Raw genomic sequence first — 17,389 nt, forward strand, 5'->3', positions numbered from 1 at the left:
TGGGTAGGATAACTGCACACCCATTTGCACAGCTACATGAGGCTGTCACACATGCAGTAACAAAGCTCTGTTAGTAAGCTCCTGGTATTTTGGAGTTGATTTGTTCAGCAATTTAAAACACAGAATATTAGTCCAGGCGCGGTGGCTCACTCCTGTAATCCCAGCACTTTGGGAGGCCAAAGTGGGTGGATCACCTGAGATTAGGAGTTCGAGACCAGCCTGGCCAACATGGTGAAACCTCTTCACTATTAAAAATACAAAAATTAGCTGGGTGTGGTGGCGGGTGCCTGTAATCCCAGCTACTGGGGAGCCTGAGGCAGGAGAGTAACTTGAACCTGGGAGGCAGAGGTTGTAGTGAGCTGTGATCACGCCACTGCACTCCAGCTTGGGCGACAGAGCAAGATTCTGTCTCCAAAAATAAATAAATAAATAAATAAATAAATAAATAAATAAATAAATAAAAACACTGAATATTGCAGACCCTAGGAGAAGAGGAGGATTCCACAATTTAAAATTGGTCACTTGGCTCTCATGGGTCGGGGTTACATGGTGGCAACTGTGCAAAGCGAGAGCCTCAGAGATGCTGCTGCTGTCAGGACAGCCTGAGACCTAAGCCGAAACTGGGGCTGTCCACGGGTCCCACACTGTCTCAAGGAGTTGGAAAGTCCCATTGTATCAGAGTAAGATAGATGGTAGCTTTGATTGTGATTGTGGTGAGCTGGAGCCACCTGATCACTGACAGAAGACATCTTCTGTTAACCAACAGCCGCCAGGGCTTCCTGTTGAAATATAGAGCAATAAAGAAAGAAAAGAAGCAAAACGGAAACAGTGCTTGCCAGCACCTTACAACAATGCTGCTCAGGACTAGTCCAACACTGAATGTATCTGTACTGTGAGGAGAATGTTCATAGAAGCCTGTTGTGTGCATATTTATTCACATGTTTGTTAAATGTTATATCGTTTAGCACAGTAATCTGAGTGCATAATAGGTCATTTCATTCCGTTTGAGTTTCTTGAGTGTTTTCTTTAAATGTCTGCAGAGTTGCTGCCCCTTTCTTGAACTATGAGTACTGCAATGTTTTTAATTGTTGATATGAGTAGAGCTTTTTGAGCTTTAAGTCTAAGGGTAACTCAACAGGCCTGTTTGGTATATGCAGTGAACATCAAGAAACCATCTTGCTGTGGAACCATAATTATTTTTCTTCTCCCTTTTTGAAAGATCTTTCCTTCTGATACCAATTTTCTTCCTTGTTTACACAAGTTCAACCATTTGAAAGGAAAAGGCAATAGTAAGGGTTTCAAAATGGCAGAGAAATTTGAAAGTCTCATGAACATTCATGGTTTTGATCTGGGTTCTGGGTATATGGACTTAAAACCATTGGGTTGTGGAGGCAATGGTTTGGGTTTTTTCTGCTGTAGGCAATGACGGTGACAAAAGAGTGGTCATCAAGAAAATGGTCCTTACCAATTCCCAGAATGTCAAACATGCTGTACGTAAAATCAAAATTATTAGAAGACTTGACCATGATAACACTGTGAAAGTGTTTGAAATTCTTGGTCCCAGCGGAAGCCAATTAACAGACGATGTGGACTCTCTTACAGAGTTGAACAGTATTTACATTGCTCAGGAGTAGATGGAGACAGACTTGGCTAATGTGCTGGAGCAGGGCCCTTTACTGCAAGAGCATGCTAGGCTGTTCACGTATCAGCTGCTACTGGGGCTCAAGTATATTCACTCTGCAAACTCACTGCACAGAGATCTCAAACCAGCTATTCTTTTCATTAATACTGAAAACCTGGTGCTGAAGATAGGTGACTTTGGTCTTGCACGGATCATGGATACTCATAATTCCCATAAGGGTCATCTTTCTGAAGGATTGGTTACTAAATGGTACAGATCTCCACAGCTTTTACTTTCTCCTAACAATTATGCTAAAGCCATTGACACGTGGGCTGCAGGCTGCATCTTTGCTGAAATACTGACTGGTAAAACCCTTTTTGCAGGTGCACATGAATTTGAACAGATGCAGCTGATTTTATAATCGATTCCTGTTGCACATGAGGAAGATTGTCAGGAGCTTCTCAGAGTAATTCCATTTTACATTAGAAATGACATGACTGAGCCACACAAACCTTTAACTCCGCTGTTTCCAGGAATTAGTCGAGAAGCACTGGATTTCCTGAAACAAATTTTTACATTTAGCCCCATGGATTGGTTAACAGTAGAAGAAGCACTCTCCCATTCTTACATGAGCATGTACTCTTTTCCAATGAGTGAGCCAACTTCAAGCCATCCTTTTCACATTGAAGATAAAGTTGATAATATTTTGCTTATGGATGAAACTCACAGTCACATTTATAACTGGGAAAGGTACCATGATTGTCAATTTTCAGAGTATGATTGGCCTATACATAACAACTTTGATATTGATGAAGTTCAGCTTGATCCAAGAGCTCTGTTTGGTGTCACTGATGAAAAAGAAGTACAAGTTGATCCCTGAAAATATTTGGATGAAGATTAGGAAAAGTATCTGGACGACCCTGTTTTTGATACCAATTATTCTACTGAGCCTTGTTGGCAGTACCCAGATCATCATGAAAACAAATATTGTGATCTGGAGTGTAGTCATACTTGTAACTACAAAACAAGGTCATCATCATATTTATATAACTTAGTTTGGAGAGTGAAGTTAACCATTACTATGAACCCAGGCTTATTATAGATCTTTCCAATTGGAAAGAACAAAGCAAAGAAAAATCTGATAAGAAAGGCAAATCAAAATGTGAAAGGTATGGATTGGTTAAAGCCCAGATAGCACTAGAGGAAGCATCACAGCAACTGGCTGGAAAAGAAAGAGAAAAGAATCAGGGGTTTGACTTTGATTATTTTGTTGCAGGAACTATTCAACTTAGTTCCCAACATGAGCCTACTGATGTTGTTGATAAATGACTTGAATAGCTCAGTGTCCCAACTAGAACTGAAAAGGTTGATATCAAAGTCAGTAAGCTAAGAAAAACAGGAAAAAGGAATGGCAAATCTGGCTCAATTAGAAGCCCTGTACCAATCTTCTTGGAACAGCCAGTTTGTGAGTGGTGGGGAGGACTGTTTTCTCATAAATCAGTTTTCTGAGGTAAGGAAGGATGAACAAGTTGAGAAGGAAAACACTTACACCAGTTACTTGAACAAGTTCTTTAGCAGGAAAGAAGATCCTGAAATGCTAGAAACTGAGCCAGTAGAGGATGAGAAACTTGGGGAGAGAGGACATGAGGCAGGATTTCTGAACAACACTGGGGAGTTCCTCTCTAATAAGCAGCTTGAGTCTATAGACATCCCGCAGTTTCACAGTCCAGTTGGGTCACCACTTAAGTCAATACAGTCCACAGGAACATCTTCTGCTATGAAATCTTCCCCTCAAATTCCACATAAAACATACAGCAGCATTCTGAAACATCTGAGCTAAAACATTCAGCAGACGTTTATCTTTGAATTATTCAAGAAATGTGTTCTATCTTTTTTTGTTACTAGTGTTTAAGTCATTTTTTACTTGAAGCAGGTGGTGTCATTTAATAAGGATTTTATTAGTTCTTGGTTTTTAAAATCCATACTTTCTTTTTCTACAGGTGAGATAGTTTTTGTTTTAAGTGGCATGCCATTTGCACACAAAAATAAAGAATAGAGCAAAGTAATGCAATGTAGAAGGAGACAAAAGGAATGCACTAATACAAGTAAAGAACATTCTCTCACACAACAGTGATCTGTTTTACAGGAAACAAATCTTGCCTTGAAATTTACACAGTGAGACTATACACAATTGCATGAAAATATCTACTTTTTCCTAAGACATTTTTCATTCATGAGTATTTTCAAATTTTTCGTACTGTACACATTTCTTAAAACGCATGATACCAGCAGCAACTGAAAATGAATGTCGAATTTGGTACATATGTGTTATCTACCTCAAGGTAGCAAGAGTATGTGGCAACACGTATACCACCCACAGTGCTTCACAATATGCACTTCTATTTAGCCAGCGTTTATTGTAGTAAACTATTCTTAATAAGACTCATTTGTTGTTTATAAAAGTTCTGTGTTATTGTGAAGTGTTAATACATCACATCTTATTTATTTTAGCAAATCAGTGTATTTCTGTATTTAATTATAAAAATTAACTTAGTTTTAAAAATTTATTTGCAAATACGCTTTTTCCATTTGGTTCTATGGTTCATTGCCTACCTAGCTGAATATATAATGTCAGCTTATCCTAAAGCTGTTGAAGTACTTAATTTACCTAGGTGTTCATTTTAAGTAATGTGCTCACTGTGTATAGGAATTTGTATTTTGGAGGTGCTTGATCTATCTATAAAGAAAAATTAATTAGGAATTACTTTATTATAAAATGCTCCTAGAAGTCTTAATTGTGTTTATTAAAAAAACCAAATGTTAGACTTCTGTGCATGGAAGTATTTAAGGTACATCATTGTTGTAGTTTAAAAGTTGTACATGATAAGACATTTTATTTTTACTGTATGTTTTTACTGAATGATCTGTTCCCCATCCCAAGGCAAGTATGAATACAATTAGGTTAAATGTAGGAAAATAAAATAAAATAAACTTGGCCACTTGTCCTTCATGTTATATCTGTTTGTGTTAAGAGAAAAAATATTTATTAAACACCTTATTTTCATTAAAAAACAATGTTAGATTCTCTTGGGAACGTGACTATGATCAAAGTGTGGTCTTTATTCTTGAGAAACTTAAAATTTAATATCATAGTTTTCACTAAGCTACGAAGGGATCTTCCTTGTTTACCTATTGTCTTGGAAAACGTGTTCATTAAACAGCAACTCTAGGTGAGGTTTCTAATTCTGTATTTTGTGCAAATGAAAAAGAAATCTCCATCAAATGTTATCTAAGAAATCTTTTTTTTTTTTTTGAGATGGAGTCTTGCTCTGTCACCTAGGTTGGAGTGCAGTGGCACAATCTTGGCTCACTGCAAGCTCTACCTCCTGGGTTCACGCCATTCTCCTGCCTCAGCCTCCCGACCACTCCTGACTAATTTTTTGTATTTTTAGTAGAGGCGGGGTTTCACCATGTTAGCCAGTATGATCTCGATCTCCTGACCTCGTCATCTGCCCGCCTCAGCCTCCCAAAGTGCTGGGATTACAGGCATGAGCCACCACGCCAGGCCAATATTTGTATAAAATGTGTGAGGATCTTACTCTGTGTAATGTTCTGCACAAGTCACCATAGAAACTTTTGAAGGACACAGTCCCTGAAATAGATGAGTTTAAAATATCATGACAAGCAGAAGTGTTAGACCATTTTCTTCCCCCATTTTGGAGGAATGTCTTGTTTATATAAAATTAGCTTTTTATCTGTTTCAAATAGTTTTAAACTAATAGAGAAATCAATTAGATAAAAACAAAAATAAGATAATTGAGACTCTATAACAAGATCCTATCTTTATGAGGAAAGCAAAGCTTCTTAGAAACTAAAATAATTCTTTTTTAAGAGGAAAAAATATAGTATAAAAATCTCAATTAGAAAAGCAACTTACTTTCAGTGCCAGTATTCTCCCAGAACAATATGACATTAATGAACAATTCACAAGGCTCTACTTGAAATTTTCATTTTTTTTACACTCTTTGGGCCAGCAGCTTACTCAGTCCTGACTCTGTCCCATGTTATTATCTAAATGTACTACAGTGCAAGTGAAATTTCTTCAGATAAAGGAGATGCCTTAGAGACAATCATCGGATACACTCCAGATTGCCCCAGAAAAGTACCCGCACATGCTTTGATAAGACAGTAAATGCCTTCCTGATTTTCAAAGTAATTCTATTAAGCAAATCACCTATATGCTGTTATGTAACAGCAATAATTTTTTGTTTTCACTTAAGTGGCCATTCTGAATGAAATGCCTGTTTTAGAATAATGAATAGAGTAGAACTGGAAAGTTTCTAACACACAAAATAATGATAAATATTTGAGGTGATAGAAAACCCAATTACCCTGATTTGATCATTACACATTGTATGCTTGTATAAAAACATGACATAGATCCCATAATACATATGGATACACCTTTTATGTTCCCATGATAACTTTAAATAAATTTTTTTAAAGAAGGTAAACCTATGCAAGCTTCCTAAAAAATTTGGCTCAATTTTGAGTTATTAAATAAAAAAACTAAAGTTCTTAGAAACAATGTCGTATCCTAGTTTAAGGATATATTCTGGTTTTGGTTGTAGACGAGCCCCATCAAATTCAAATATGTCAGCCCCAGCTCATTCTGCCTGCACTTCCAATGCTGCAGACAAATAGACAATGCCTCTCACAGCATGAAGAGTTATACTGTTAAATGACTTCCCCTATTACATCCATGTAAAGTTCATCAATACAACAATCCCACTTTTTCCTTGTTAATAGTTTACTATTATATGCGTGCATTTTTTTTGTTTTTGCTTGTGCAAAATATTTCTAACTATTGACCTTAATTCTCTCTTGCATTTGTACTGAGATTAAGATTGCTATTATAGACACATGCAAACTTTAACAATACATAAGCATACCTAGAATACATATACACACACAAACACAAAAAGAGTAACTGTACAGAAAATTATTTGCTTTCCTACTTTTATTAATAGTTTTAAAACCATATACAATTTAAATATTTAATATCTATACCAAACACAGCTGGTTAAGATACTATGATTAGAAAAACAATTAATTAATAAAACAGTCAAGGATTAAAGATTTTATTACTGTTCTAAATCTTAATAGTTTTCAAAATTTTGCTCTAATGGATCTGCTTTAAAATATAATATTCAATATGAAATGTAAATTATTCCTTAATTAACTTTATTAAGTAAAATCATGCTTTTGGTAATGCATACTGTGTTAGTTCATTTTGTGTTTCTGTAAAGGAATACCTAAGGCTGGGTAATTTATAAAGAAAAGAGGATTATTTGGCTCACAGTTCTGCATGCTGAGCAAGCATGGTGCCAGCCTCTACTTCTGGTGAGACCTCAGGATACATAACTGTAGCAGAAGGTGAAGGGCAAGCTGGTGTGTTACATGGTGAGAGAATGAGAAAGAGGGAAAGGAGGAGGTGCCAGGCTCTTTTTAACAATCAGCGCTCATGTGACTAATAGAGCAGGAACTCACTCATTAGCTCAGGGATTGTGCCAAGCCATTCATGAAAGATCCGCCCCTCTGACACAAACGCCACCTGTGAGTGTCCGTCTCCAACACTGGGGATCACATTTTGACATGAGATTTGGAGGGGATGAACATCCAAACCATATCACATATTAACGTGTCTCTTGACAGTTAAAAATCCAACTTTATAACCAAATAGTACTTTACCAAGTGATAAGATATTCTAGAAAATAACCCTAGAAAGGAATAGAACTCTTTTTATTAATCAATAATTGTTTATTGAGCTGATTCATATGGCAATATGTATTTGATATTTGCTATATGTAAATTTGCATTATTGGATATTAGTGTGATTCAGCAACACATACTTCTTCCTCTATAAGTTGACAATGAAGCAATTCCTAGAGGATAATATTGGTAATATTTCTTTGTATTCAGAACATCTCAACATTAAATTCTCTATATTGTGGTTGGCTCTTACTTAAACCTTTATACTACCTCAGTCACCCAGGTATTGCAGAGCTACATGCAATGAAAATAGAGAAAAGTTTCTTTCAAATCTATCTCCATTCTCTCCCTTATTGCATTTATATACGTTCTCCTAACTCATTTGATAATAGCAATTCTGTCAGAGACTGTAGTTGTTCACCAAAATGTATGCTGTATGCTGCTGTTCTTACTGAGCACACATACAGACTACATTCTCCATGCTTCGTGAAAGTTGGGTGAGGCAAAGTGAGTAATTTAGGCAGCAGAATGTGAATGGCACTGGTATGTACCACTTGAGGGTGGGTCTTCCAGATAGCAGCATGCTTTCTCCATATTCAATTCCCTGTTTCTCTTAGCCAGGAAGGAAATGAGCAGAATGATCTTGGAAGTGACCTCAAAAGTCATGTGCTAAGGATTGCAGAGTTGCCAGGCCTAGGTACCTCAACAACCATCTGAGGCCAACTTCCTGTTTACTTGAACCAACCTGATTGGTACACGACAGCGGCAGGGGTGGGGGGGGGTTGGCAGGGGAGACTTTTAATTGCTTGACTCACTAAATTCTTGTTAGTTTTGTTATGGAGGCATAGCTACTCTAACTAATATAAACTGCCAAAGTCAGGTGTTACCATAATAAAAATGTGTGACATTTTTTAACAGTTGGGAAATAGATGGTAAAAAAAAAAATATAACATTTTAATCTTTTTTATGACATCATAAATATTTTGATAAACTGGTTATGTGGGCTAAATTAGAAAGGACCCTATTTACCTCTTATTGTCCTGTAAATGTCTGAAGGGTTTCTAGTGATAACCTCTGTTTCCTTTTGATATTAGTAATTTGTTTCGTTCTTTTTTCTTTGTAATCACTGCAAGAGGTTTGACAACATTATTGATCTTTAAAAAGAACCAACTTTTGGTTTCATCGATTTTCTTTATAGTGTTTTGTTGTTTTCAATTTCATTGATTGAAGTTGTTATCTTTATGATTTCTTTTTTCCTTCTGGTTTTGGTTGTATTTTGCTCTTTTTTTCCAGTTTGTTGAGTTGGGAGCTTAGATTACTGATTTGAGGCCACTCCCTTTTCTGATATAAACATGTAGTGCTATAACTTCCTCTTTCAGCAATGCTTAAGCAGTTTCCCACAAATGTTAAGTTGTGTTTCCATTTTTAATTAGTTCAATGTATTTTTATTTTTGTTTGTTTGCTTAAGTTTTAGAAAATTTCAACTTTTAATATAGATTGAAGGGTAAATGTGCAAGTTGGTTAGATGGACATATTGCATGATGCAGAAGTTTAAGGTATAAATGCTCCCATCACCCAGGTAGTAAGCATAGTACCCAGTAGGCAGTTTTGCAGCACACATTTCCCTCCCTCTCTTGCATACCCAGTAGGCCTCAGTGTCTGTTGTTTCCATCATTGTGTCGATGTGTATTCAATGTTTAGGTCCCACTTATAAGTAAGAACATTCAGTATTTGCTTTTCTGTACTTGCATTAATTTGCTTAACATAATGGCCTCCAGCTGCATCAGTGTTGACGCAAAGGACATGATTTTGTTGTTTTATGGTTGTATAGTATTCCATGGTGTATAGATACTACATTTTCTTTCTTTAATCCACAGTTGATGGGTGCCTAGGTGATTCCATGTCTTTGCTATTGTGAATAGTGCTGTGATGAACATAAAGGTACAAATGTCTTTTTGGTAGAACAATGTATTTTTCTTTGTGTATATACCCAGTAATGGGATTACTGTGTCAAATGGTATTTCTGTTTTAAGCACTTTTCTGCTTTGAGTAACTGAATTAGCTTCTTGAAGAAATTCCTAGAAAGAGGCAAAACCCCATAGGCAAGGTATTTGGATCAGCAGACAAAGGCACAAATCATTCACTACCAGTACCACCATCTGATGTGATAGCAGCACAAGAAGGTACTATGAAAACTTTAAAGCTCCATTCAAATATTAACTCAGTGAGACTGGCCAGAAACCTGGAACCAGTAGTCAGAGCCTACATCTGGATTTGATGGCCAGAAATGAAGACACATGCTATATACATATTTGATGATTAATGTCTGCCTAGCTCAGAATAAAAAAATACCCTTTTGAAATCATCAAATCCCAGGGAAATATGTTTTATCTCCCTGAACCAATGGCAGTTCATTCTCTCGAGTTCCAATGGTTTGGGACCAAGTCTGTTTCACACATAAATGAATACTCCAGAAAATGTACCCAGGAAAACTTAAGATATATATGACTCTCCACAGAGCCTCTAACACAGCATGGGTGACAGGCATACCAGTCTGACTTTCAGGTTTGCAAAATTAGCAGAAACATCCACAAGAGTTCCAGAGTGTGAGATTGTCTAGTGAGAGAAACTGCCTGCCAGGATTCTGGAATGATCTCTTTTCTCTCTTGGTCAAAGAGTATGTAATGGAATTAAAAGTCATATACACTTTTACTCAGGCAAAGAAAAGGTAGCATCTCATTTTTTATAACTAACTGGCTCTCTCACCACCCTCCACCATGATGGGATACCAGGGGAAGTTGGAGTGAAACCCTTTCAATTTTCCATTTAATATTGTCTCATTCTCTTATAGTTCAAAGAGTCTCTTAGCAACTGGCTCTGTCTCTTCGGGTAAACGTTCAGCCTTTTGGGTATCCATGGTGGTGGCCCAGGCAATGGGCATATGTAATGGAAGAAAGGGGTTTTGAGTCTGCATGAGTTCTTTGAGTCTTCACTAATTTCTGCTCTAGAGCCACCAACTGACTATGTTTCCTGGTACCTGGTGGATTCTGCTAAGATGTGCCTGGTGAGGTTGTATTTACTCTCTTTTCTGGGTCAGTGCCTGGTGGGGCTGTGGGCCCGTTCCCCACCACCCCAACCCCAAGTCTCTTCCATGGCCATGTCTGTTTCCTGGAGGGCTATTTGTGCTATGGCCTTTGCAGCAAGTTCACATCCATTTACCATAGTGGCCCCTGGAAGCAGGTGTCAGCTCCCAGCAGAGCTGGTGATAATGAACCTCCTCTGTGGCCTTCAGGGCTCTAGTATGCTAATCAGACTCCCTCTGCCCTGCCATAGCATGTCTTGCTCTGTGATCACAGCCCCATCCGACCAAGGTTCAAAACAGTGAACGGGGGAACATGCCCTCTGCCTTTGGCTTTCCCCTCAGCCCTAACTCCTCTGAGAGAGTTCAGCCTGGAGTGGGAGCCACAATACCCCTGCACCGTCTACCTGCCTCTCTCTCCCACACCCTGCTGAACTAGTCAGACATCTTTTTAAAATAGTTTTATTGAGATATAGTTTAAATACAATTCACTCATTTAAAGTGTACAATTTAATGGTTTTAGCATATTCACAAAATTGTGCAACTATCACCATGATCAATTTTAGACCATTTTTACCAATGCAAAAAGGAACCCCATACCCATTAGCAGTCACCATCCCTTTTCATTCTAACCCCCAACCTTAGGGTACTATGAATCTACTTTCTGTCTCTATCAATTTTTCCAGCAATTTGCCTATTCTAGGCTAGGCATGGTGGCTGTCACCTATAATCCCACTACTTCAGGGAGCCAAGATGGGATCACTTGAGGCCAGGAGTTTATGACCATCCTGGACAATGTAGTGAGACTCTGTTTCTACAAAAAAATAAAAACATCAGCAGAGCATGGTGGTGTGTACCTATAGTCCTAGCTACACAAGCAGCTAAGGTGAGAGGATCCCTTGAGCCCAGGAGTCTGAGACTGCAGTGAGCTGTGATTGCACCACTGCACTCCAGCCTGGGCTACAGAGTCACAACCTGTCTCAAAAAAAAAAAAAAAAAAAAAAAAAAAAAAAAAAAAAAAAAAAAAAAAAAAGTAGAATTTCAGAAGGAAATAATTTAAAATATTAGTACTTTCAGGTCAGTTTGTTAATGGAGTGATGATTCTGTATTAAGAAGATTATCCCAGTGAGTCCTGACAAAACATCCTGTTCTAGAGATGAGAAGACAGAGGCTTACCTGGGTGAGAGGGGGCAGTGCACTGTATAGGAGGATGCTCACTGTGGTGCTGGGAAAATGGCCACAGAAGAGACCCCATCGAGGTCCCACAGCAGAGAAAGGCTGAATTGCTGTGGTGATCGGCCTCTCTTCCAGCTGTGTAGGACACTGAGGCCCCAGGTCCCAATCTGCTTGGCTATGGGCACGTCTTCCTCAAGACAGCATGGTGGGGAAATGTGCCCAAGATTATAATTCCCTGTCCTTTTGGGGTAAATGGCGCTACTACTCATGCTGATGTGTGAGACTTGGAGATGGCGTGGAATCACAGGCAGGCCACCTGTTACCAGGATACCTGGGACAGAAGTCAAAACACGGTAAAATAGTGAAATACAAAAATAATTATGGCCTGAAGTGAAATAGTATAAAATAGTGTATTTTTTTATATTCTTATGAACATGTGGAACAGAGACTTTGCACTTGGTCAAGAACATGACTGGGCAGTGAAGTGGCATTGAGGAGTGTAGTGTGATGAGTTCCTCACTGGGTTACTTAAGGGCATTATGTCCACTGCTCAGAACTTGTATGCTGGTCAGTGAGCCAAGGTCACAGTGCCTAGTCAAGAAGCAGGTGTTCCTGAGAACCCGAACATCCCAGAGAGTATCTGAGAGCACAGCAAAGCAAAAATACGTACTGCTCAAACACAGTATGCAGAGCCAGAACATCAGCCTAAAAGCAGTTTAGAGGTGGGAGGCAGCACAGGTCTCTAGAGCTGTCCTGCCGCTATCCAGGGATGCCCTGCGTGTAAGTCCCAAAGAACTCATCTAATGCTCAAGCTGAGCTTGTCTGAGTCAGTCTTTGGGCTAACAGCACCTTCTCAGTTTGTGGGGGCACATTACAGTCCCAAGATTTTCTTGTAATAGGGAGGGCATGGGGCCCAGATGCTTGTGGGAGAAGAAGCACAACTCCCTCCAGCAGCAAAGTCCTGGGACGGAAGAGGTTAGGGAGGCATCTGGGTCCCAGGGCCCTCTCTGACTGTCTCCCCAGAGTGTGGAGTCCTCTCTGCACCCACACTCACCAGCAGCTTGCATGGTCCTTGTTGGCAGTGAGGGGCCTCTGCCCTCGTGGAGGGGAATATAGTAGAGGACCCCACTGAGCAGCTCCTGCTGTTCTCCTGCATGGAGCTCTGTAGCAAAAGTTCCTGCAGCAGAGTAGGATGCACAGAGCCCTGCCTGCCATTGTCCAGGCTGTTTATGCACACAGATCCTTGTATGACAAGGACTTCTACCTAAGAAGGAAGGAAATGAGCACCAGAGGGTCAGGGATTCACTTTGGAGAAGATGAGAGCAGCCCAACACTCATCTTCCCACCCTGCCAGCCAGGATCTGGGGTGTTAGCATGACATGACCTTGAGGATGACCCCTCTCACCCACCTAATCCTGCCCAGGGCAGACCTCCCCTCACATCCCCTTTCCCCTGCCCTCAGGCAGAGGGGTGTGGGCTGCCCAGGCATGCTCACAGTGATGGCTTATCCTGGACTGGCCTGCCCTGGCTGCCTGTGTTTCCTTTGGGGGTCTCCTGGAAAATGGCCTGTGGTGAGGGCTGAACCCACATCTGTAGCATCAGGAAAGGCTCTCATGCCAGGGTTTCCTGAGGCTACAGCCTGGATAAGTCAGGCTACAGCAGGATGTTTTCTTGAACATCTCTGGCCAAGAGAGCTGGGGAGGGAGCTGTTTCTAAATTATGGGTGCCTGATCACAGGGATTCCAAGTTCTATTGGGACCTATTGCCAAGGAAGTGAGGTCATTTCCTGAGTTTACCTTACCTGGCCCTTCCTTTGGTAAGACCCCAAGTGCTCCTCTTGGCTGACTTCTCACCTCCTACCCTGGTACATCTCCACATCTGTGCACAATTACAAGAAGATCACTTCTCTACAGCTACTGTGGAAGGCCTGGGTATAGCCAGGGTGCCAGCTTTGAGGGACAGACCTGGTTTAGACCCAGCTTCTCCTTACTACTTACGTGACCCTGGATAACCCACTGTGCCTCTCAGGGTTTCCCCAGGTTTGCCCCTACACAATGAGGATCATTCTAGCACCTGCTTCCTGGGGCTGTCCTCAGGCATGTGTGAGATGATGCTATGAAGCCTGTGGTTTGCACTACTGGGTATGTGCCAGAGGAAATGAAGTCATTATACAAAAAGATACTTGTACATGCATGTTTATAGCAGCACAATTCCCAATTGCAAAAATGTGGAACCAACCCAAACACCCAACAATCAATGAGTAGACAAAGAAACTATATATTCCATTTGATGAAACACTACTCAGCCATAAAAAGGAATGAATTGATGGAATTTGCAGCAACCTGGATGGGATTGGAGACTATTATTCTAAGTGAAGTAACTCAGGAATGGAAAACCAAACATCGTACGTTCTCACTCATAAGTGGGAGCTAAACTATAAGGATGTAAATGCATAAGAATGACATAATAGACTTTGGGGACTTGGGGGGAAAGGGTGGGAAAGGGGTGAGGGATAAAAGACTAAAAATCAGGTTCAGTGTATACTGCTCGGGTGCACCAAAATCTCACAAATCACCACTAAAGAACTTACTCATATAACAAAACACCACCTGTTCCCTGAAAATGTATAGAAATAAAAAAAAAATTAAAAAAGAAACCTGTGGGCTGGCATCAAGTGTAGCCAATGCACAAAATTAGAGAAAAAATAGAGGAAGGGGGTGACGTAGCCTGGAATGCTTTCCAGGAACTGAAAGCGCACCTGGGTTCCTGCTGTGTAATCTTGGAAATGTCACTTGCTCTCTTGGCTTCATTTTCCTGTCTGCACATTCTCCTGTCATGCTCCATAAAAATCTTGCAGTGGCTTCCTATTATGTTTAGATTCAGATCCACATGCTTCATCTCAGCCTCCTTAGTGGCTGCCACGACTCCCAGCTCCTAGTTCATGCATCATGTATAATTCCTTCCCCATGAGTGTAGTCTGGACTTAATGACTCACTTCTGACAGTAGAATATGGCAAAAGCCATGAATGTCTCTTCCAGGATTTAGTTATGAAATGATTGTAGTTAATGTCGCACTCTCTCTCCTCTTCTCTCCATGTTTATCTTTTTTTTCCTGTCTCTCTCATGTGTTTTAAGACCTAAAGAGGGCAACAGATGGAGAGGCACTCAGGGTCTCTGTGCAAACTGAATTCTCGCAGTGAGCATCCCATGAGCTTGGAAGTGGATCCTGCTCCAGGTGAGCCTCTGCTGAGACAGCAGCCCCAGCCTTGTGAGACACCTTGTGGCGGAAGCTCCCAGCTGAGCCCTGCTGGGTTCCTGAGCTACAGAAACTGCGAGATGATGAATGTTTGTTGCTGTAAGCCCCCGTGTTTGGAATAATGTTTTCATATAGTAATAGATCCCTAATACAGTCTACCTGCTTCAGAATCGGCTCCTGCCCTTCTGCCTCCCTTCTCTCCTCTCCCCGCAAGTTCCCTGCAATCACACTGGCTGCCTTTCTCACTTTCTCCCTGGCCAAGCTCACTTCTGCCTTGAAATCTCTGAGCAGTTGAAGCTTCCCCCCAGCATGCCATTCCCAGACTTTTGGAGGGCTGATTTCCACTTGCCATTCTGCTTCCAGGGCAAATGTTACCTCACTGATGCCTTTTCAGATCCCCTATGAAGAGGTCTCCAGTTCTCCCTTACAGCAGTCTGATTTATTTCTACATAGCACTTGATCTTTTTTTTCCCCACCTTTACATCATGAGCTGTATAAGGACATTTTGGTCAATGATAGACCACATATGTGATGGTGGCTTCATAATATTATAATGGAGGTGAAAAATTCCTATTCTTTAGTGATGCCGTTGCCATAGTAATTTCATAACCCAAGGTATGACTCATGTGTTTGTGGTGATGTTGGTGTAACTAAACCTACTGTGCTGCAAGTTATATGAAAGAATAGCCCAGGCCGGGTACGGTGGCTCACGCCTGTAATCCCAGCACTTTGGGAGGCTGGGGTCAGGAGATTAAGACCATCCAGTCTAACAAGGTGAAACCCCATCGCTACTAAAAATACAAAAAATTAGCTGGGAGTGGTGGTGGACGCCTGTAGTCCCAGCTACTCCGGAGGCTGAGGCAGGAGAATGGCGTGAACCCGGGAGGCGGAGCTTGCAGTGATCCGAGATCACACCACTGCACTCCAGCCTGGGTGACAGAGCAAGACTCTGTCTCAAAAAAAAAAAAAAAAAAAAAAAAAAAAAAAAAAAAAAAAAAAGCCCATACAATTATACACAGTACACAAAGCTTGATAATGGTCATCCACTACTATTTTGCTGGTTTGTGTATTTACTATACTATACTTTTTATCATTATTTTAGAGTGTACTCATTCTTCTTATGAAAAGTCAGGTGGGTCTTTCAGGAGGTTTTCCAGAATTAGGCATTGTTATCACAGGAGAGGATATTTTGAGCTCAGCTCCATGCATGCTATTGTGCCTGAAGGGCTGCCAGGGAGACAAGATGTGGAGGTGGAAGTCAGGGGGATTGGTGATCCTGACCCTGTGTTGACCTACTCTAATGAGTGTGTTTGTGTCTTAATTTCTTTTTTATATTATATTTATTTTTTGTAGAGGTGATGTCTCACTGTGTTGCCCAGGCTGGTATTAAACTCCTGGGCTCAAGCAATTCTCCCAAAGTGCTTGGCCTCCCAAAGTGCTGGGATTGCAGATGTGAGCCACCACACCTGGCAGTGTATCTTAATTTTTAACAAAAACACCTGGAGTTCACACACAATCAAGCAAGCATTCACAATAAATTATTAAAGGTAATAATTAGGGGGTAACAAACCACAGTGGATGCTCAGAAGGCCAGCCCACTGATGGATGAACTCCAGTGAGTTTGGAAGTCCCTCTGGGGTGCCCATCGGTGGGGGTAAATCTGCTGCTCTCCAGGCAATCATTCTTGGCTGCAGCTGCCCAAGTGTGGAGGAGGCTTTCAGAATCCTTAGGGGCTGAGATTCCAAGAGCGCCTCAGACATTGCCAGTCCCTTGCTGCCTTTATGATTCTCCAGAGGGGGCTCACCACCATGATCTCAGCCACAGGGTCTCACCTGGCACCCAGCCACAGCAGGTGTTATCTCATCACCTTAGTCTAGCACACATATATTTATCACTTTAAAGAAAAACAATCTTACTGTGACTTCAGTGCTCACATATGCTTATCATTTTAAAGAAGACTAATTTTGCTGTGGGCTTAATGCCACCTAATATGAGTGAATCCATTTTGAGACACTAGAAATCACAAATTATTAATATCAGTTGGAGACCTGTCTCAAGATGATAGCAATTGAGACTCACTTTCAGAAATAAACAAGACCGGTTGTGGAAAAAGATGACAGTGGGAACTATAGAAGCATGTAATTTATGCATAATGTATATTAAGGAAAACTGTGCATACATTAAAATCATATTTTCCAAAGCATTAAATGACATAGATGAGTGCTCATATTAAGGGCAAAATTAATTGGAAACAAAAGATGATTCCAGTTTTAGGAAAACTCTGTATCTAAACAAATAAGAGCATATAGATATGACTTTGGGAGGCCAAAGCGGGCAAATCACTTGAGGCCAGGAGTTTGAGACCAGCCTGGTCAACATGTTGAAACCCCATCTCTACTAAAAATACAAAAATTAGTGGCCATGGTGGGGGGCACCTGTGGTCCAAGCTACTTGGGAAGCTGAGGTAGGATAATTGCTTGAATCC

General features: G+C 40.5%; 1 pseudogene; it reads left to right on the forward strand.

Annotated features, from left to right (window-relative positions):
* The first annotated feature begins 1,303 nt into the window (after window positions 1-1,303).
* On the forward strand, window positions 1,304-3,461 carry LOC104666326 (annotated as a pseudogene).
* The last annotated feature ends 13,928 nt before the right edge of the window (window positions 3,462-17,389 follow it).

Source organism: Rhinopithecus roxellana, chromosome 9 (genome assembly GCF_007565055.1).
Source record: "Rhinopithecus roxellana isolate Shanxi Qingling chromosome 9, ASM756505v1, whole genome shotgun sequence".
Taxonomy (NCBI): domain Eukaryota; kingdom Metazoa; phylum Chordata; class Mammalia; order Primates; family Cercopithecidae; genus Rhinopithecus; species Rhinopithecus roxellana.